This window comes from Gorilla gorilla, chromosome 6, assembly GCF_029281585.2.
Source record: "Gorilla gorilla gorilla isolate KB3781 chromosome 6, NHGRI_mGorGor1-v2.1_pri, whole genome shotgun sequence".
NCBI classification, from domain to species: domain Eukaryota; kingdom Metazoa; phylum Chordata; class Mammalia; order Primates; family Hominidae; genus Gorilla; species Gorilla gorilla.
This window is the reverse complement of record NC_073230.2, coordinates 94764850-94782607: the sequence shown is the minus strand read 5'-3', so window position 1 is coordinate 94782607 and position 17758 is coordinate 94764850. Positions and strand designations below refer to the sequence as shown.

Below are 17758 nucleotides of genomic sequence, written 5' to 3'. Positions count from 1 at the left end.
GGAGATGGAGGTTGCAGTGTGCTGGGACTGTGCCACTGCACTCCAGCCTGGGTAACAGAGCAAGACTCCATCTTGAGGGTAGGGGGGGAGAGGGGAAAGAATGGTGGCTAGTCAAACAGTCCTTTCCAGTAACAAGGTCTCAGGCACCCATCTCAGAAGATTTATTACATGCTGCCCCCACCATTGACCCCAAAGGAGACTGACTCTGCAAACAGCTCAAATCATAGTCATCCTCTTCATTTCCTGTGTGTCCCTCCCACTCCTCTCACTAACACGTAATACCATAGCCACATCAGTCAGTGGTTAGGATGCTGGGTTAATTTTACTCCCAAGGAAAGTGATGCCTGAGAGAAAGAGCCATTTGTTTGTCTTTTTAATTTCAGCTTTTTCCTAAATAAAACAGCCTTTTAGAAAGACTTTCACAGTGTCAGTTTAGTTACCTAAATTTTAGGTAACTTTAGGTTAGTTACCTAAAGTCACTTTGTGACTTCATCCTGATATAAAGGAACAAGGAAGAGAGTTGGATTAGGATAACTCACTATGGTACATCTTATTTTTTATTTAGTTTATATATTTTGTGTTTTTAGATTAATTTTGCAGGTAGAGTGGGGCATAACTCAACATATTTTTTTCCTCACAAGCTGGATTAATTATTTTAGTAACATGAGCTGTATTAAAGTGGTCATAGAAGTCAGGTTAGGGCAAGCACTATTATTTATGTTTTACAGATGGGGTAACACATAGGAAAGGCACGGAGAAGTTAAGTGATTTGCCTATGGTCACAAAGCCTGTTAGCAGCAAACCCAGAACAAGAACCTAAGATTTATGACTGCCAGTTCCAGCTGTTTTTCTTTGTCATGTATCCTCAGCAATCAACATAATCAAAATCTGTTTGGAGGTAACTGGGTACAACAGAATAAATTATTGTTCCTTTTGTTGGGTGAATTCAGTTGGACCTGGATATTAAATTTGCACAAGTCTCACTGTCTCATTTAGTTATGTCTGCTCTTTTATTTTTTAAGCTATGCTTATGACTTTCAGACTACTGATTTGTATAAAGGAAGATAACACTGAACAACCAAACAGGAAGTAATCCAGTGAATCTGGAACAGTGGTGGAATTCAGAAGCAAGGCCAGGTAAGCACTTCAAATATGCGAAAAGAAAATGAGAGAGCTGAAGGGACACCAAGTAATTTGATTTGCTCTTGGTTTACTCTGGAGGAAAAGGAATCCTTCTGAATTCTGAATTCCCAGAGCCAAGCCACTGTATTCTTCCATTTCTTCTGTGTGTCTTCCAGGGAAAGTGTGTCCTTGTCAGCACCACAATGACACTTTCCATCCTGTGACAGAAACTAAGTCTTGAAAGACAACATTGTTACACTGTTTGGGGAGATCACGCCTAGTGGTTGTTTTGTTTTGAAGTCAGTGGGGATGGTGAGGAGGGGTTTAGTGAAGGAGTAAATGTGAATGATAATGTCATAAATTCCCCTATGAGTCTGATTATGAGAACTCTCCTCAGAGAATCTCAGTTCCGTAGGGAACTTTGTCCAGGATCTCCCAATTCTTTTGAGACCTCATCCAAAAATGGTGACTTGGATAAAGAGAACTCAGGAACTACATGCCACTCTTCATCTAACTCTGCATGCAGCTATGTTCACATTCTGCTAAAGCTGGCTGATGTTCAAAAACTCAGCCCAATGATAAGGGTTTTAAAAGTGTATTATTTTCACTATTGATATAGATCTTGTGGAATAATCATTTCATAATGAGCCAGATCTTAACTAGTAGCAGACTACTCTAGTGTCTGCTACTAATCAGACACACTCTCGTTTGTGGTTGGTGAAGCCAGAGTGATGTCATTTCCTAAGAAACAGGCAAGGAGAGAGAAAGCAATTGAAGGGTGAAGAGCAGAGAACTATGAAGATGATTCAGGAAGAGGCACATGGAGACTAGAGGTAAAACAGAAGTTCTGGGCAGTGAACGAAGACATCTAATACAAGGAAAAGGGGGCCAGGGACTGAGGAGGAAGGAGTAGTTTAGATTTGATCTTATTTGCACCCACAGACCAGTTGCTAAGGGTCCAACTTTCTCAGGGATTAGATTTAACAGAGATAGAAAGTTAGTTTTTGAAGAGAAATCTTATTTATTAGCTAAAGTATGTCCAGTTTAATTATGTAATGAAGATGAGTATTTGTAACTCATTTATTTGAGTATATATTTTATAGATAACAATGTACCAGAGTGTAATAGAAAGTACCTTACAGTATAACTGTAGTGATTTGAATGGCTTGTCTGAGAAGGATGTGGAAAAAGGTCCCATATCTCTCAATAGTAGTACCCAAGTCAGCCTAAAAAGAAACAAAACATTGTAAATCTCTTGGTTCCTAGTAACAGAAGAGATTTTAAACACAGAGTCACCTAACTGAGTGGAATATTTTTAATTTAGTATCAGCACCCTTTCCTAAATATGCTATAAATTAAGAACTCTCTGATTTTTTTAAGCCATAAGTGTTAAAGAGTAATCTATTACAAATCAAGTTCAGTCCCACTCTTGATAACATTGTGTTTTTAGACTAATTTTGCAGGTAGAGTGGGGCATAGCTCACCATAGTTTTTTCCTTACAAGCTAGATTAATTATTTTAAAAATAGCAAACATCATGAAAAATAGCCCAGCCAAATGCTCATTTCTTTGCTTAATGTCTCATTGCTTGGCAATTTTCTTCACTGTCATTTTCAATGGAAAAATACCTGAAATTCATCTACTGAAATTCAACTGAACGGAGTGGTTTAAAAAGAATCAATAGACATGCTAATAATAAGGAAAGCATTCAAATGCAATATAGCGTATGTTTCTAATTACCACTTCACAAGTCCCAGTTACAAATTCAGTCTGTTTTATTTCAATTAACAGTCTAATGGTGCTTCAGAGAGATAAAGAATGTTTTAAAAAGAAACCAAACCTCTGATTAAGAGCACCCAATTTTCTCTCCAAGGAAACATGATAAAGGTTTTAAGCTATGAGAAAAGTCTGGGATAGGTGATTTGGGAACTGTACTGTCCATCACAGCTAAGAGATGTAGATGATGTTTTTGGTTTTTGGTTTTTGTGCTCCCCTTCCTGGGACCTTCTCAGCCATTCTACTGCCCACTTCTCTTCTGATATCCTATCATGGGAGAGAAGTCACCCAGCTGGCCATGCATCTACACAACAAATATTTACCAAGCACTTGCTTTGTACCAGCATTTAAGTACTTGGTCATGAGGATTCAGTGGTATATAAGATCTAGTCCCTTCTCTCACAAAGATTGTTGTTTAGTGGGATAGACAGACATATAAGCTAATAGTTCTAGTGTAATGTGTCTATAACAATAACAGAATGAAAACATCTATAGTAAAGATTGATAAGTTAATTTACTCTAATGTGTTACGTCATTTTACCCAGAAGTTTTTAAATGAACAGAAGAATATATATATATATATATATATATATATATATATATATATATATATATATTCTCTTTCTTTCTCTCTCTGTCATTTCTATGGGTGAAATTTCTGGTATTTGTAATTAGGATGATGAGATGTCTGATACCCATAGAGGTGACCACAAACTCTGTCCATAAAGCTGAGCTTGTTATAAATTTTAATTTCAACTCAGGGCTGGATAAATTCATAGAATGTTAAGGGTTCAAGGAATTTCACAGTGTATCTTATTGATTCATTTTACAGATGAGGACCCTAAGACCTAGAGAAACTAAGTCATTTGCTCAAGAAGACAAAGGTAATCATTAGAAATCAACATGAGATTTCAGCTCTCCTGATCCTTAGTACAACATGTGAAAGAAGATATGTTGTCTTTACTCACAGTGGAGGCATTTTTCTAGTTGTGTTTAATTTGGCCTCCCTATGGATTCAGGACCCATAACTCTTGTTCTCACTCATCTGCTATGCTGCTGATAAGGACTTTCAGGTCAACAGCTGTAACTGCTAAATGAAGTTAATACTCTGAAAAAAAAAAACCCAGAAGGAACACAGACCAAAAGATTGAAAGCCATTTGGAAATTTCTTGAGTGGTGTCTGGCAGGTCTTTTATGAAGATTATCATAAACCAGGAAAAAAAATGCCTGCTGACTGTGTTATCTGTAGTGCCTATTGCCTATTTTGGCTGATTCACTGATGGTGTAACAGATAACAGAATGAAAGGAAATGGTTTGGTTTCTATAAAGGAAAAAGAATGGTTTGTATAAGGAAACCATTAGTTTCCTGAGATTGCTATACCAAATTATCAAAACTTGGTGCCTTAAAACAATAGAAGTTTTTTCTCCCACAGTTCTGGAGGCCAGAAACTCAAAATCAGTATTTGGCAGCTGAAATCAAGGTGTTGGCAGCACCCTCTGGAGGCTCTCGGCCAGAATCTGTCCCTTGTGTCTAACAGATTCTGGTGGCTGCTGGCATTCCTTGACTTGTGGTCGTATCATTCCCATCTCCTCCTCCATAGTCATATCGCTTTCTCCTCTTCTCTGGCATTTGCATCCCTTTTATAAGACACGTATGACTGCATTTAGGGCTCACCAGGATAATGCAGGATAATCTTCCTATTTCAGGATCCTTTGCCACATCTTCAAAGTCCTTTTTGGCCAATAAAGTAATATTCACAGGCTCCAGGTTTTAGGATATGGGTAGTGGTGTTGGGGTGGGGGGCGGATTTGGGGGTGAACAACCAGCCTACTACTGGTGGGTGACTGGTTATCCATCATTCTTAAGTTAGAAACGATGACCCAAAGTCTCTTTTTGCTTTTGCTTCACTCATTTTGCATTTAATTACTAGGCTCTGCTTCTTCAGACACTTTTATTACATTTTAGTTTTTGCCACATCTCTCAAAAATGTCTTATTATTTTCACGGCCTGTCATTTAGTTATGTTTTCTTCTAAGTGTTTGGCTGTCTTGGTCAGTGCTCTAAAGGAATTAAAATCACTTGGTCAGGGCTCTGAAGTAATTGGTCAGTGCTCTGAAGGAATTAAAATCACTGTGAAGCTGAATGAAAAATCAGAAGAAGAATCAAGAGACCTATGTTTTGCTTGTTAGGAGAACTGTGTATCCTTTATATCTATTTTTGGAGTTGGTGGTAATTTCTGGTCAAGGAATCAAATGTTCTTATTCCTAACCATATAGTCAGATAAGATGGCTAAGGTGCTTTCATAATCACCATTGATTCACTGTCAGATGGGCCCATGCTCTGTGACAACTTTTCAATATTATAGACTTTACCAAATAAAAAGGTATCTCCTCATTCTGTGCACAGAAAAAGAAAATAATGGATGAGTATATTAGCCAGAACCCTGTTGCAGAAAAATAAGCATGAGTGTGCCCTTTCATGCCTCCTGAGAATTCCTGTGCTAGACAGAGCCTGTTCAAGATGTCTTTTCTGACTTTCTGATTCCAGTTGACATCTAGGCATATAAGGCAACTTTGTGATGGGGCCAGAGAGCACCACACATTGTTGTGTATGAAATACTCTGTTCAGCAAACAAGCCGTGCAGCAACAAGACCTAGTGTGGTCAAGGATGGTGGACTAAAAACCACTATGAGAGCAGAGATGTAGCCACCTCTGAGAATGGTTTTCTAAGCAGGATGACTTGGTTCCATCCCTACAGGCATCGTCTGGTCCAGTTCAGCACAGAGCTAGCTGCAAGTGACAACCTAAGAGAAAAGTCAGCGAGAACAGAGACCCATCTCTTTGTTGACTGCCTTAATCCCTAGAGCTGTGTTCTTCAATTTGTTACTATTTGCTACAATTTTTCTGCCTAACAAGCAAGTTCTATCCTGCCTAGGAGAGAAACTTTTAGTAAATTCATCTTCATTCACTACTATTCAGCTCATGCTTTAAAAACTTAGATAATGCTGTCTGAAATACTTAACTCCTGGTCAAATGCAGCTGCTATTTCATTCAGTATAATCAAAGAATAGCCAAGGACTTTAGTTAATATTTCTTCAGATGATAGAGAATAAACAAATTGTTTTGGATATATCTACCATGCCCTCCAAACATGATTGTTGATATCTTTTCTATATAAATTACTTTCCTACATAAATGGTACTTAGCTTTTCCTTGAAAGATATTCTCTTCTCTCCAGCTCAAAGATAACCCTCTTTCCCTCAAATTATAAGTAATTTGTACTTAATAATCTTTCATACAAATTTTTAAAATTACAAATGGTAAGGTACCACTATTTTTTATTTTGTAACACCACAAACCATCAAATCGGAAAAAAAGAAAGGTTGAGTATGATCTCTGAAAAATGAATACTAGTAGCATGTATAGCAAAAATCATCTTAGAATGAATAGAAGCCCTGAATAACTCAATGACCACCAGGCTTGTCTGCATCCACGTTCTACTTGGTTAACTGTTAAATAATATCTAACTTGTTGCATTGTGAAAACAACATGTGTCTGTAAACTGAAAAATAGATGTTATTATCCACCTGGTTTAGTTATAATGGAGAAATGTCCTTCAGTTGCATGATGCTCTTCCTATGAATGAGGAAACCAGATCAACATTTCCGTTCAAGTTCTAGCTTGCCTATAACATTTCTTAGCTCCTTTTGCAAACCAAAAGTGGCAGCAGTTGTAACTGAATTAGTCTAACTGCTCAGACACATGCATTTCTGTTTGGTTGCTCTGGTCTCTTCTTGAAGGCCAAGTGCTGTGATCATTTATCATCATCAGAATTGGCTGCCATTAACTCAGTGTTCCCAGGACCTGCAGTGGGCAGAGCACCAGCACAACCCGTAGAAAGCAGCTCCAAGATCAGCACCTTCTCATAAACCTACCGAGCCAGGAACATCTTCCAGGCCCTCCACTCTCAGGAGTTTCAAGGAGAAAACAAAATGCTGAGGACTGGGAATGAGAAGCTTCACCCTTGCACAATCTCTACATTTTGCTTTACTCCCAAGAGGGACGAATGAAGAATGTTGTTATTGATGCTATGACCACTTCTCTCCCATATTGTGCCCAGTAAACATGGCCTTACTCATTATTGAAATACTAGCATTCTTCTATAATGGTTCGTACATAGCTGCTGCCCAGAGCACTGAATAACACATACTACCAGGTGTCAAACCCAGATTTCCCCAGTCTCTCCTTAATTTCCAGCAATAAAAAGATTAGCCTGGCACGGCAGGTCTTCAGACCCTTTCTGATTTTGAATAGTGATTTGAACACCTCTCCTAGCTGTTTCCCCTTTGGGTTTAAGAATAAGATAGAAGATATATTGCTTTCCATTTTAAAATGTTTAACTTCTATTCAAGAATAAATATTGATGAAGGGCATCTAGGTACTAGTGATTTTTCCTGATGTCCATTTTGTGAACTTCACAGAAGACTTTGATTTCACCTTAAACCAAAGAAAACGTTCACAGATATCTTATAAATCTACTATTTTTCATGATTATAATAACCTGTCATCATGACAAGCCATGTTCATTAACAAAAGAAATCATAGGGGCAGCTTCTATTGGGCACTTAACTCCTTCATCCATGAAATTATACTTTATGTGAATTTATTTTTGGAAAGTTCAGGTAGTTTAAATTTTAAATATATAGACTAGAAAGAAATTGGGACCTTAAAAACTATTTTACAGGAAAAATGTTTCTGCCTGTCCTCATATTTCCCTCTTTTTTTTTTTAACAGTGTTAGATTTCTGCAGAACTAATACCCTTTAATACTCTTGTCACACTTCAGAGGACACTGTGCAAATTCTCAGAGGCCACACAATTTCCAGGTATATTGTGAGGCCTCTGATAAGATTTGTATACTGTTGACACCTACTTAACATATGGATAAATAAATCTCCAGTAAAATACAAAATAAATAGGATTTCTATCCACAAACAACAAGGTTGCAAGCACAAAAGTGAAATCTGCACAGAGAGAAAAAGAGCTCTGTCATGTTGAGTATTTGTTGACCTTGCAGTGAGTCATAGATTTTCTTTTTGTTCTAAGATTGGAAAAACACCAGGATAAGAAACATTTTGGAAAACTATAGAAAACAACTGGATCCAAGCTCAAGTCCTCAGAGATAACATCCTGTACTTAAAATCTTTAAGTTGTTATAGAGGGGAGTATGTGTATGTGTGTGTGTGTATGTGTGCGTGTATGTGTGTGAGAGAGAGAGAGAGAGAAAGGAGGAGGAGGAGGAGGAGATGGGAGTGGAAGGTAAACAGCAGCAGAAAGAAAACATGTGCACTCATGTTTTCTTCAGATGCTTCTTCAGATGAGTCCATCAGGAGGAGGAGGAGGAGATGGAGATGATGATGGGAGGGGAAGGTAAACAGCGGCAGAAAGAAAATATGTGCACACAATGATGCTTCTTCAGATGAGTCCATCTTCCTAAGTGTTGGTGGGAACACTGATCATAGATTTAAAAAAACAGTTTGTGTTTCTACTTGCACTTTCATCAAGAAGTTACAAAACATCTTGGAATATTTGCATTTCTTTCTATTTGACTGCTCAGAATGTGTCTTCATGACATAAGTCATTTTCAGCCATGTTTACCGGGTGTTCCTCTTCTCTCAGAGAACACCATTCTTTTGCTTTACAGTTAACACAGTGTTTTCCCACCCCCTACTGCATATGCTCCCACCCCCTATTGCATACTGCTCATAGTAACCAGCAGATCTGTTTGGGGTGATGATGAAATCGCCAGGAGGCACAGGTGGCTTTTGGGCTCTGATCCTAATGGGACTGTGGAGCTCATCCTGGAGCTCAAGGCTAGAGCAAGACACAGCGGAAAAACTAACTTTCTGGGGTTTTGATAACCACAGCATCATGGGTTGATTGGCCTATTACTATAGTAGGAGCCTGATGATTCAGACATATAACATCACTGTCCAAAGCCTCTCGAAGTGGGATATGGCATCAAGTTTTTGCTTGAGAGCTAGAGCATGGCTATCATAGTAGAATTAAGGAATAGATACATTTATTACCTCAAAGTGCCATTCCAGAGGGACCCAGAAATGGTTATTGTAAAATTGAGTTATACCATAGACTGTTCCCAAATACTGTATGCACCCAAGGCTTAGTTACCTCCATTATAAGCAGTGTGACTGCTCTCCTCACAGAGGACTATAAAAATTAAAGAACCATCAAGAATTTGCAAACACAAGCTCATGACAAACATCTAGCAGTTATGTTAGACATAAATGATCTTTTTCTGGTAGACAAATGGAAAAGAAGTATATTTTATTGGATTCTTATGACTACGAAGAGCCCAACCAGGTTGTGATTGTCTGGCTTCCATTTACCAAATCACAAATACTCACAACTGGCAGTAGGTGCCTCAGAGAGCATCTGGTTCAAATATCTTACATGGTGGATGAGAAAATGGAGGTTCCAATATATTAACTTACTTGCCTGGGGTAATACAGCTTGTTTATGGCAGTGTCAGGACTAGATGCCCAGGTTTTATGATGCCATAACTAGTTTCTTTCCCAGAAGTCCAGATGAACCTATAACCTGAAATTGGTATCTAGGAGAAGGATGGTAAAGATGTCACTCTGAGTCCTGATTGATTGGTAGGAAACCCTAGCTGACTGGCAGAAAATCCTGATGTATGTGTTAAGAAGGATTTTGGAGTCATACTCAGGCTTATCAGAAAAGGGTACTCAGGGTCAAATACAATTTCTATAAGGGGAAAAGGAAAAAAGGAAGAGAGGCCAGGTTTCACAGTTTCCTGATCTTAGAGCATCCAATTATTTTACAGCCATGTTCAGATGTGTTTGAACAATAGATGATAGTAGTAGGAACTGATTTTGTAAGATTCATGAGACAGGACCAAAAAATAAATAAATTTACATATGGTGATCAAATATTGCTAAGTCAATAAGCTCCTTCTATTTGCATAGGCTGGGAACCAAGAGTAGAAGATAGACACTTATTTCTCAGTAACCCATACTGTAGCAATGGGACAATCATTTAGTCATCCCTATGTGATCGTGGTCATTTTATAGGAGCATACTGCTTTAACTTTTTGAAGTGCTTTTGAAATGGGAAAGGTTCCCTTGTCCCCCTCACAGGGCGTGTGACAGGGGGAATGGCTCGCTTCTTCAGTGCCCCGCTGTTCAAACCTCTAGGGGAGCCATATAGACGCCAGCTTGTGGGGTTCCAACCCCAGGGCAGTGTCTAGGGGTGGATGTTTACAGCTCCTGAAGTCCCAGTGAGCATGTGCTACTGTGTGCTCTTTTAGGTTTGCCATCTATAGGTGGCTTTTTGTTAACCAGCTCAATTAGACCCTCTACCTTGTCACAAAGACAGAGGGCTTTCTGTATCCCGGGCTCTTGCCTTGGTGTACTGGAAGAATCAAATCACACCTCAGCTTGGAAAATGAGTACAAGGTTTTATTGAGTGGAAGTATTTCTGAGCAGATGGGGGAAGCCAGAGGGGGATGGAGCGGGAAGGTTTTCCTCTGGAGTCAGGACACTGAGCGGCCTGAGTTCTCCTCCAACCGTCCCAGCCAAACTCTGCCTCTTCTGCCAGGTCGATGGCCTGCAGACCTGCTGGTGCCTGTCAGTGCATTCCTCTCGGCATCCAGCCACCCGTGTGTTCCTCCCCTGTTGCGCTCCTCTCAAAGTGTGTCTGCCTGCTAGGGTCTCAGGATTTTTATAGGCACAGGATAGGGGCATGGCAGGCCACAGTGGTCTTGGGAGATGCAACATTTGGGCAGGAAAATAAAAATGCCTGTCCTCACCTACATCCGTGGGCACAGGCCCAGGTTGGAGTCCTAGCCAGGGACCACACCGTTCTCTCCTCCTGTATCACTTTCAATGCTTTTTCTTATTTGATATCTAGAGAGCAAAGAAATGCACTACCAACTGCTAAATTTCATGGCACCTACTGTAGGTTAAAAAAAAAACAAAAAACAAAAAACAAAAAAAACAGCCCTTGAAGGAGAGAAATGAAGGAAGGGAATTTTGTTTAATTAGAAACTCTCCAGAAGTAAAGGCAATAAACACATAGTACTTCAAAAGATCTATTAATGAATGTTTAATTCAGATATTCAGATGGAAACTTCTCTATCAATAAGAAGTGACTAAATGGAATAGATAAGTTTTTGTTCACATTTCATTTTTCAAGAAAACCTGCTTTGAGATTCTCTTCATACTTCATGGTTAGTTGCTCGGCAGTCCAAGCTATGGAGTGGTACGATGGCTTTAGAGTTGACAGCAGGCCTAAATGAGAAACCAAAGTTCAAATCAAGACATCTAAGTATTATCTGAATCATTACAAATGTCTGCAATTAATTCTCTGCACTGCTGATGTCTGTCTTTCATCTAGTGAACAGAGAAAAAGGAAATTCAATAGGATCTACTCTTTATGTCAATTGGACGAGAAAATTTCCCACTGCCTGAAAAGCATGCTGATACTAAAATATACCACAGAATACATTTCATTAAGAGTTATTATCACTGTGATCACAATGACCAAGAACTCCACAAAGAATTAACGTCATTTGGCCGATACCTCCTCAAATGGGTCCACTAGATTCATGTTTTTCAAGGTATTGTTCCCAAGCATCTCTAGAAGAATGACCTGAAGTGCTTTTCCTGCTGAAAATGACAAAATTAAATTCACTGAATCAGAACATCTGAAGGTGGTTTCCGGGAATTTAATATACTCCTAGGTGATTCATATGTTCACTGAAGTCTGAGAACCGTTATACTAATTTCTCCATGAATCAAACTGATATAGTTTGAGATGCCAAAGATACAAGCAAGGATTCTTGTCTTTAATAATATGGTAAATCAGAAAAAAAAGGCCCAGTTTTCTGCGTGTTTCAAGCATATGGATGTGAGGATGGGCATCAGCTAACAGAACTAGAGATGTCATTTTTTCTTTCCCAAGACCATCTCTTCAGGTGAGAAGAAGGTTGTCTTTATCCTGCAGCAAGTCATGATTAGCAAATCACGGTCTCTTACAACACCAGAAATCACAACTTTCTCTCTTTTCTTTGAACTCCTGGCTTCTAAACTATTGATTGATTGATTGATTGACTGACAGAATCTTATTCTGTAGTGATAATAGCTCACTGCAGCCTCAAACTCCTGGACTCAAGCAATCTTCCTGCCTTAGCCTCTTGAATAGCTGGGACTACAGGTGCACATCATCATGCTTGGGTAATTTTTTAAAAAATTTTATGGGCCAGGTGGCATAGCTCATACCTGTAATTCCAGCACTTTGGGAGGCCAAGGTGGGCGGATCACTTGAGCCTAGATGAGTTTGAGACCAACACAGCAAAACCCTGTCTCTGCAAAAATTGAAGTAAAATTTTCAAAATTGCTTGAGCTTGGGAGGTGGAGGCTGCAGTAAGCCATGATCGCACTACTATACTCCAGCCTGGGTGATAAAGCGAGACCCCCTCTCAAAAAAATAAAAATTTTTTTTACGGAGTCTTGCTCTGTTACCCAGGCTGGTAAACTTTCTTGACACAATAGATATAGATAGATTAGATGATAGATAGATAGATAGATAGATAGATAGATAGATAGATACCACACGAACACCAGCAATAATAAAACTTACTTAGCAACCTAAAAGCTTTTCATTAGCTTTGTTTTACGGGGTTCATTTGAATTGCCCACAATGTTAAAAGGGAAGCAGTCACATCCTGAATACCCTGAATTGTAGAGTGGCTGCTTTCCTCAATTCTTTCTTCATTCTTCATTTTCATTGCTTTACTTTCAGTTTTTATGAACTCCTATGCTCCTGAATACAATGGATCTCTCTAAAATCTCTTGTTCTCTTAGAAAATATCTCCTTCCCCTCATTAAAAAAAAAAATCAAAAGTCTTGATTTTGTCTTGCTGACAAAAAATAAGCAATCTCTGTTCTTGATTCCACCAGCTATGGGTACAGGGTTGGCTACTGTCAGACCCACTAAATCGTAACATCAAGCAAGCCCAGGAGAAAGCAATTGTAAGTTAGAAGTGGTACCTACTGAATTAGGCATGAGCTGGGCCAGAGGACACAGCATGCTTGTATCTCACCAGGAGGTAGCCCAGATCCCCAAAGTTCACCAGTATTGCACCCACACTTTTTTCTCCTCAGCTGACATAGAGCTTTAGCCACATAAAGGATTCTTTTCTTTTCCTTTCCTTTTCTTTTTTTTTTTTTTTTATTTTGAGACTGAGTCTCGCTGTGTCACCCAGGCTGGAGTGCAGTGGCACAATCTCTGCTCACTGTAACCTTCGCCTCCTGGGTTCAATTGAGTCTCCTGCCTCAGTCTCCCATGTAGCTGGGATTACAAGCATGCACCACCACACCCGGCTAATTTTTGTATTTTTACTACAGATGGGGTTTCACTGTGTTGGCCAGGCTGATCTCGAACTCCTGACCTCAGGTGATGCTGAGTGCTGAGATTACAGGTGTAAGCCACCACACCCAGTCCACATAAAGGATTCTTTATGACCACAAAAAATAGGAGGATAAAGCTTCAGTTTGGTTCATAGATGGGTCAGCTCAATATCTCTGTGAAAGATGACAATAAACTGCTGTTACACTACAGCTTCACTCATATGACACTTAAAACCATGGTGAAAGGAAATCCTACCTAGGGGCAAAACTTTGAGTGGTACACCTGGCCATCCACTTTATGTAGAAAGAAAAATGACCCATGATAAGAATATGTGTGGACTGAAGAGCAGTGGCAAATGGCTTGCCTGAGGGGTCAGGGCCCAGGAGAGAGATTAGAGGACTGTAGAGACAAGGCAATCTGGAGAAGAGGCCAGTAGACAGACTTATGGGATTGGGCACCAAGTGTGAAGGTCTGTGTATTGAATGATAATGTCCACTGCAGGGCATCCTACATGGAGGAAACACTAAAAACAAAGTAGACAGAGTACTCGGGCTGACAAAGCCAGGCTGCCACTGGCTACCCCAGGGCTGACACAAAGAGCACATGAACAGAGTAGTTATGGTGGCAGACACAGAGGCCATGCATATGTCCAACAGCATGGATGCATATTCCCCAAGGCGTGTGTAGCTACTGCTGAATGCCCAACCTGCCAATAACAGAGACCAACACTGAATTCCCAATATAGTACCATGCTTTGAAGAGAACTATTAGCTATTGATAGCAAATTGATTACACTGGACCCCTTTCATCTAGGAAAGAGAATTGGTTCATCTTACCTGAAATCGATTAATAATACCGATATGAGATTGTCTTTTCTGCTTGTATGGCCTCAGGCACTACTACCACCATATAAGATTCTGAATAACATGGCTTTGAACCAAGAAGCCCACTTTGTAGCAAGGAGGTGTACTTGTTAGGGTTCTCCAAAGAAACAGAATCAACAGGATGTGTGTGTGTGTGTGTGTGCACGCACACGTGCGTGTGTGTGTGTGTGTGATTTATTATAAGGAATTGGTTCATGCAGTTATGATGACTGGCAAGTCCAAAATCTGCAGAGCCAGTGTCTAGCTTGAGTCCAAAGGCCAAAAGCTTCTGTAGAACCAGGAAGAGCCGATGTTCCAGTTTGAAGACTATCAGGCAGGGGAATTATCTCTTACTCAGGAGAGGGACATCCTTTTGTTCTCTTCATGCTTTCAACTGATTGGATAAGGCCCATCTACATCAGGGAAGGCAATATGTTTTACTCAGTCTACCAATTTAAATGTTAATCTCATCGAAAACACCTTCACAGAAACACCCAGAATAAAGTTTGACCAAACATCTAGGCACCCTGTGGCCCATTTAAGTTGACATATAAAATTAACAATCACAGAGGGTGTAGCAGTCATAGCAGTGGGCATGTGGTTATGCAAGTCACCTGCACACAGAAACTGCCAGCTGGATAGAGTAACAGATGGCCTTTTTAACAGCATAGATGAGGCACCAGCTTGAAACTGATACTCTGAGGTACACCTTAAATCAATGAAGTTTATATGGTGCTGTGTTTCCAATAGGTAAACTATGTGGGTGCAGAGACAAGTGGTAGAAGAGAGTGGCTCTGCTTCTATGTACCCACTTGAAGAAGTTATGCTTCCCATATCTGCAATTCTGGGCATTTTTGGTTTAAAGGTCCTGATTCCTATAGGAGTAATGTGTCCACCAGGGACAGAGGAATTTCTGATTCCTATTAACTTTGAGTTGTGGCTGCCATCTGGTCATTTCAGACTTTTTTTTTTTCTTTTAAGATAGAGTCTCGCTCTGTCACCAGGCTGGAGTGCAGTGGCAAGATCTTGGCTCACTGCAACCTCTGCCTCTCGGGTTCAAGCAATTCTCCTGCCTCAGCCTCCTGATTATTTGGGACTACAGGCACGTGCAACCATACCCGGCTAATTTTTGTATTTTTGGTAGAGACAGGGTTTCACCATGTTGGCCAGGATGGTCTTGGTCTCTTGACCTCGTAATCCACCTGCCTCAGCCTCCCAAAGTGCTGGGATTACAGGCGTGAGCCACCGTGCCAGGCCCTATTTCAGACTTCTTATACCAAAAGATTGGCAAGCTACAGAAGGAATTACTATCCTGGCAGAAGTAATTGACCCTGGTGATCAGGCAGAGGCAGGTCTTCCACTGGGACAGGAAGCCTTACATGGAGGCAGGGAAGAATACATTTGACCACCTGGCAATCCATTGGGACATCTCTTGGTACTACCCTGTCCAAATTGGCAGTAAATTGATAAGTGCAACAGCCATCATCTGAAAAGGCACAGTGGCCACGGGATCAGATGCTTTATGGATAAGTGTCTGAGTTGCCTCAATATTTAAGCCATCTAAACCAGAAAAGGTGGTAACTAAGGGTGAGTTGGTGGAGGCGAGAAGTGACGAATGTCACCTGAGCTCCTTAGGCTAAGTACAGAAACAGGGCTAGAGCTTATCTTAGTAATACTCTTATTTTAAATTTTCCCAGGGAAAGGGACTAACTAGAATCCTGAAGGAGCTGTCTTTGATGGGGTAAACCTTTTTTATATGAGTAAATGGATTTGAGCAGCCCAAGGGGTGGACTATAGTGGATGCTGTGGTTTGAAGGCCATATTCTCCCTTTAAGAATGGGACACCTATTTGCCTATGTCAGGACTGTAGCCTACTTTCAGCTCATAACTTAATTGCTTTCCAGAAATTTCCCTTGCCCAAGAGTTCTGTCTCATTCAAATATATGTTCCCCTCTCCCCGAGAACAGTCCTCTTCCAATGACTGCTCACCTGAGGGGAAAGGAAGTACAAAAGCCTGGGGCCCTTACCTTAATTCAGGACAAATCTGAAAGGCAATCACAGCTTCATAGCTGAGACCATAGTTGTGACTATATCACAATTTAGTTTCTCCCTCTGCTTAATTTTGCTTCCTTCCAGTAAACTTTCTGTTCACAAATAACTGTCCCAGAATCTGTTTCCAAGGAACTTAACCTAAGATGATAGGACATATTAGTGACCATCCAAAGAGGCCTTAATTTACTTTCACATGAAGTCATTTAAAAGCACACACACACACACACAAAATCCGCTTCCATTATGGCACAACTTATTATGGTACATCTTTTCAGATATATGTGGGGCCTCCCTGGCAGCATAAACTGATGAAATAAATGAAACAGCTCTGTCAGTACCTGTAATTCACAGAGTTCTTGATGCAAATGTCATTTAAAATAACCAGCCTCTAAGTGGATTCCACCTGATTCAGATATTTAAGTTTTCTCTCTAGGCCATTCTGAACTAAGAATTATCTTAGGTTCATCCAAAAGATGGATTTGGGAACTGTTGCTGGGTTCATTTTATGGGTCCAAAGTAGAGCAAGTTCCGTTGTCAGAGCATTTAGAAATATGGATATGTTTGCTTCTTTTCTACCTCATTACCAAAATATATAGGATTATTTGTAGCTTCAAAAAGTGAGATAGATAAATCCCGCTGTGTTCAAAGTTTAACAGGTATCTCAAACTGTTTTTCACATTGACTTGAAATATAAAGTCACAAAGCCTCAAGGCAAATGTAAGCTGAATCTTGCTGACTCTTTTTAAAATGTCCAAATACTGCTATTTTTTAAAATGTCTGGAACAACTGGTGATATTTCAAGAGGAAAAAAATTGGAAATTTTTTTTTCTTTAGGCAGAAGTGAATTATTTCAAGCTCCAAGTGGTTCCAAATTCCATGGAGCTCCAGAGACTGGGTTTCCTGAGATTTCTAGCGGGCACAGTACTTGGCATAATAAACTTTTCTCCTGCTCCATTCCCTCCACCTCAAATAGCCACGTGCCCTCTAACCAGCCCTGGAGACAGACCTCAGTGTTGAATGATGGATAATAGTCATTTTCACCAATTCGCTTTAAGAACTATGTTTAGTTTCCAAATACTAAAGGAACAGGAACCGCTGCCTTAGGAGAACAGTGAAAATCAAAACAGTTTAAATTTCGAAGTTCAAATTCATAATTCTGTGCTGCAGTCTAGTTTCCTCCCCATAGGAAATGTGGTATTACATACAGTACAAAGGGCTGCACTCACGTGGAAGGGTTAATCCAAGGCTGTCAGAGCTGAGAATGACCTTGGAGACTACCCATTTCTATGCCTTTCACTTATAGATGAGACAAAAGGCTCCAGGGAAGTGATAGCAGAATGGAGAGGAAAAGAGACACAAAGTTAGACACATAAAGTTCTTAACTTTGTTCTTAGTTACTTTGTGACCAGCTTAGATATTAAGAACATTCACTTATCCAGAGATTTCTTTAATTTCTTTCACTTGGGGTCTGCCTCTCAGCCACAATTCCACTCCA

General features: G+C 40.0%; 1 long non-coding RNA gene across 2 annotated transcripts in view; it reads left to right on the top strand.

Moving 5' to 3' along the window:
* The first annotated feature begins 1865 nt into the window (after positions 1-1865).
* The window catches only part of LOC129534721 (uncharacterized), a 40147-nt gene continuing 24254 nt past the window's right edge, over positions 1866-17758 (top strand). For both annotated transcript variants that reach the window (XR_008681407.2, XR_010134712.1), the window contains exons 1-2: positions 1866-1955; positions 3730-3781. This is a non-coding gene — a long non-coding RNA (uncharacterized lncRNA). The remainder of the gene's footprint in view (positions 1956-3729; positions 3782-17758) is intronic.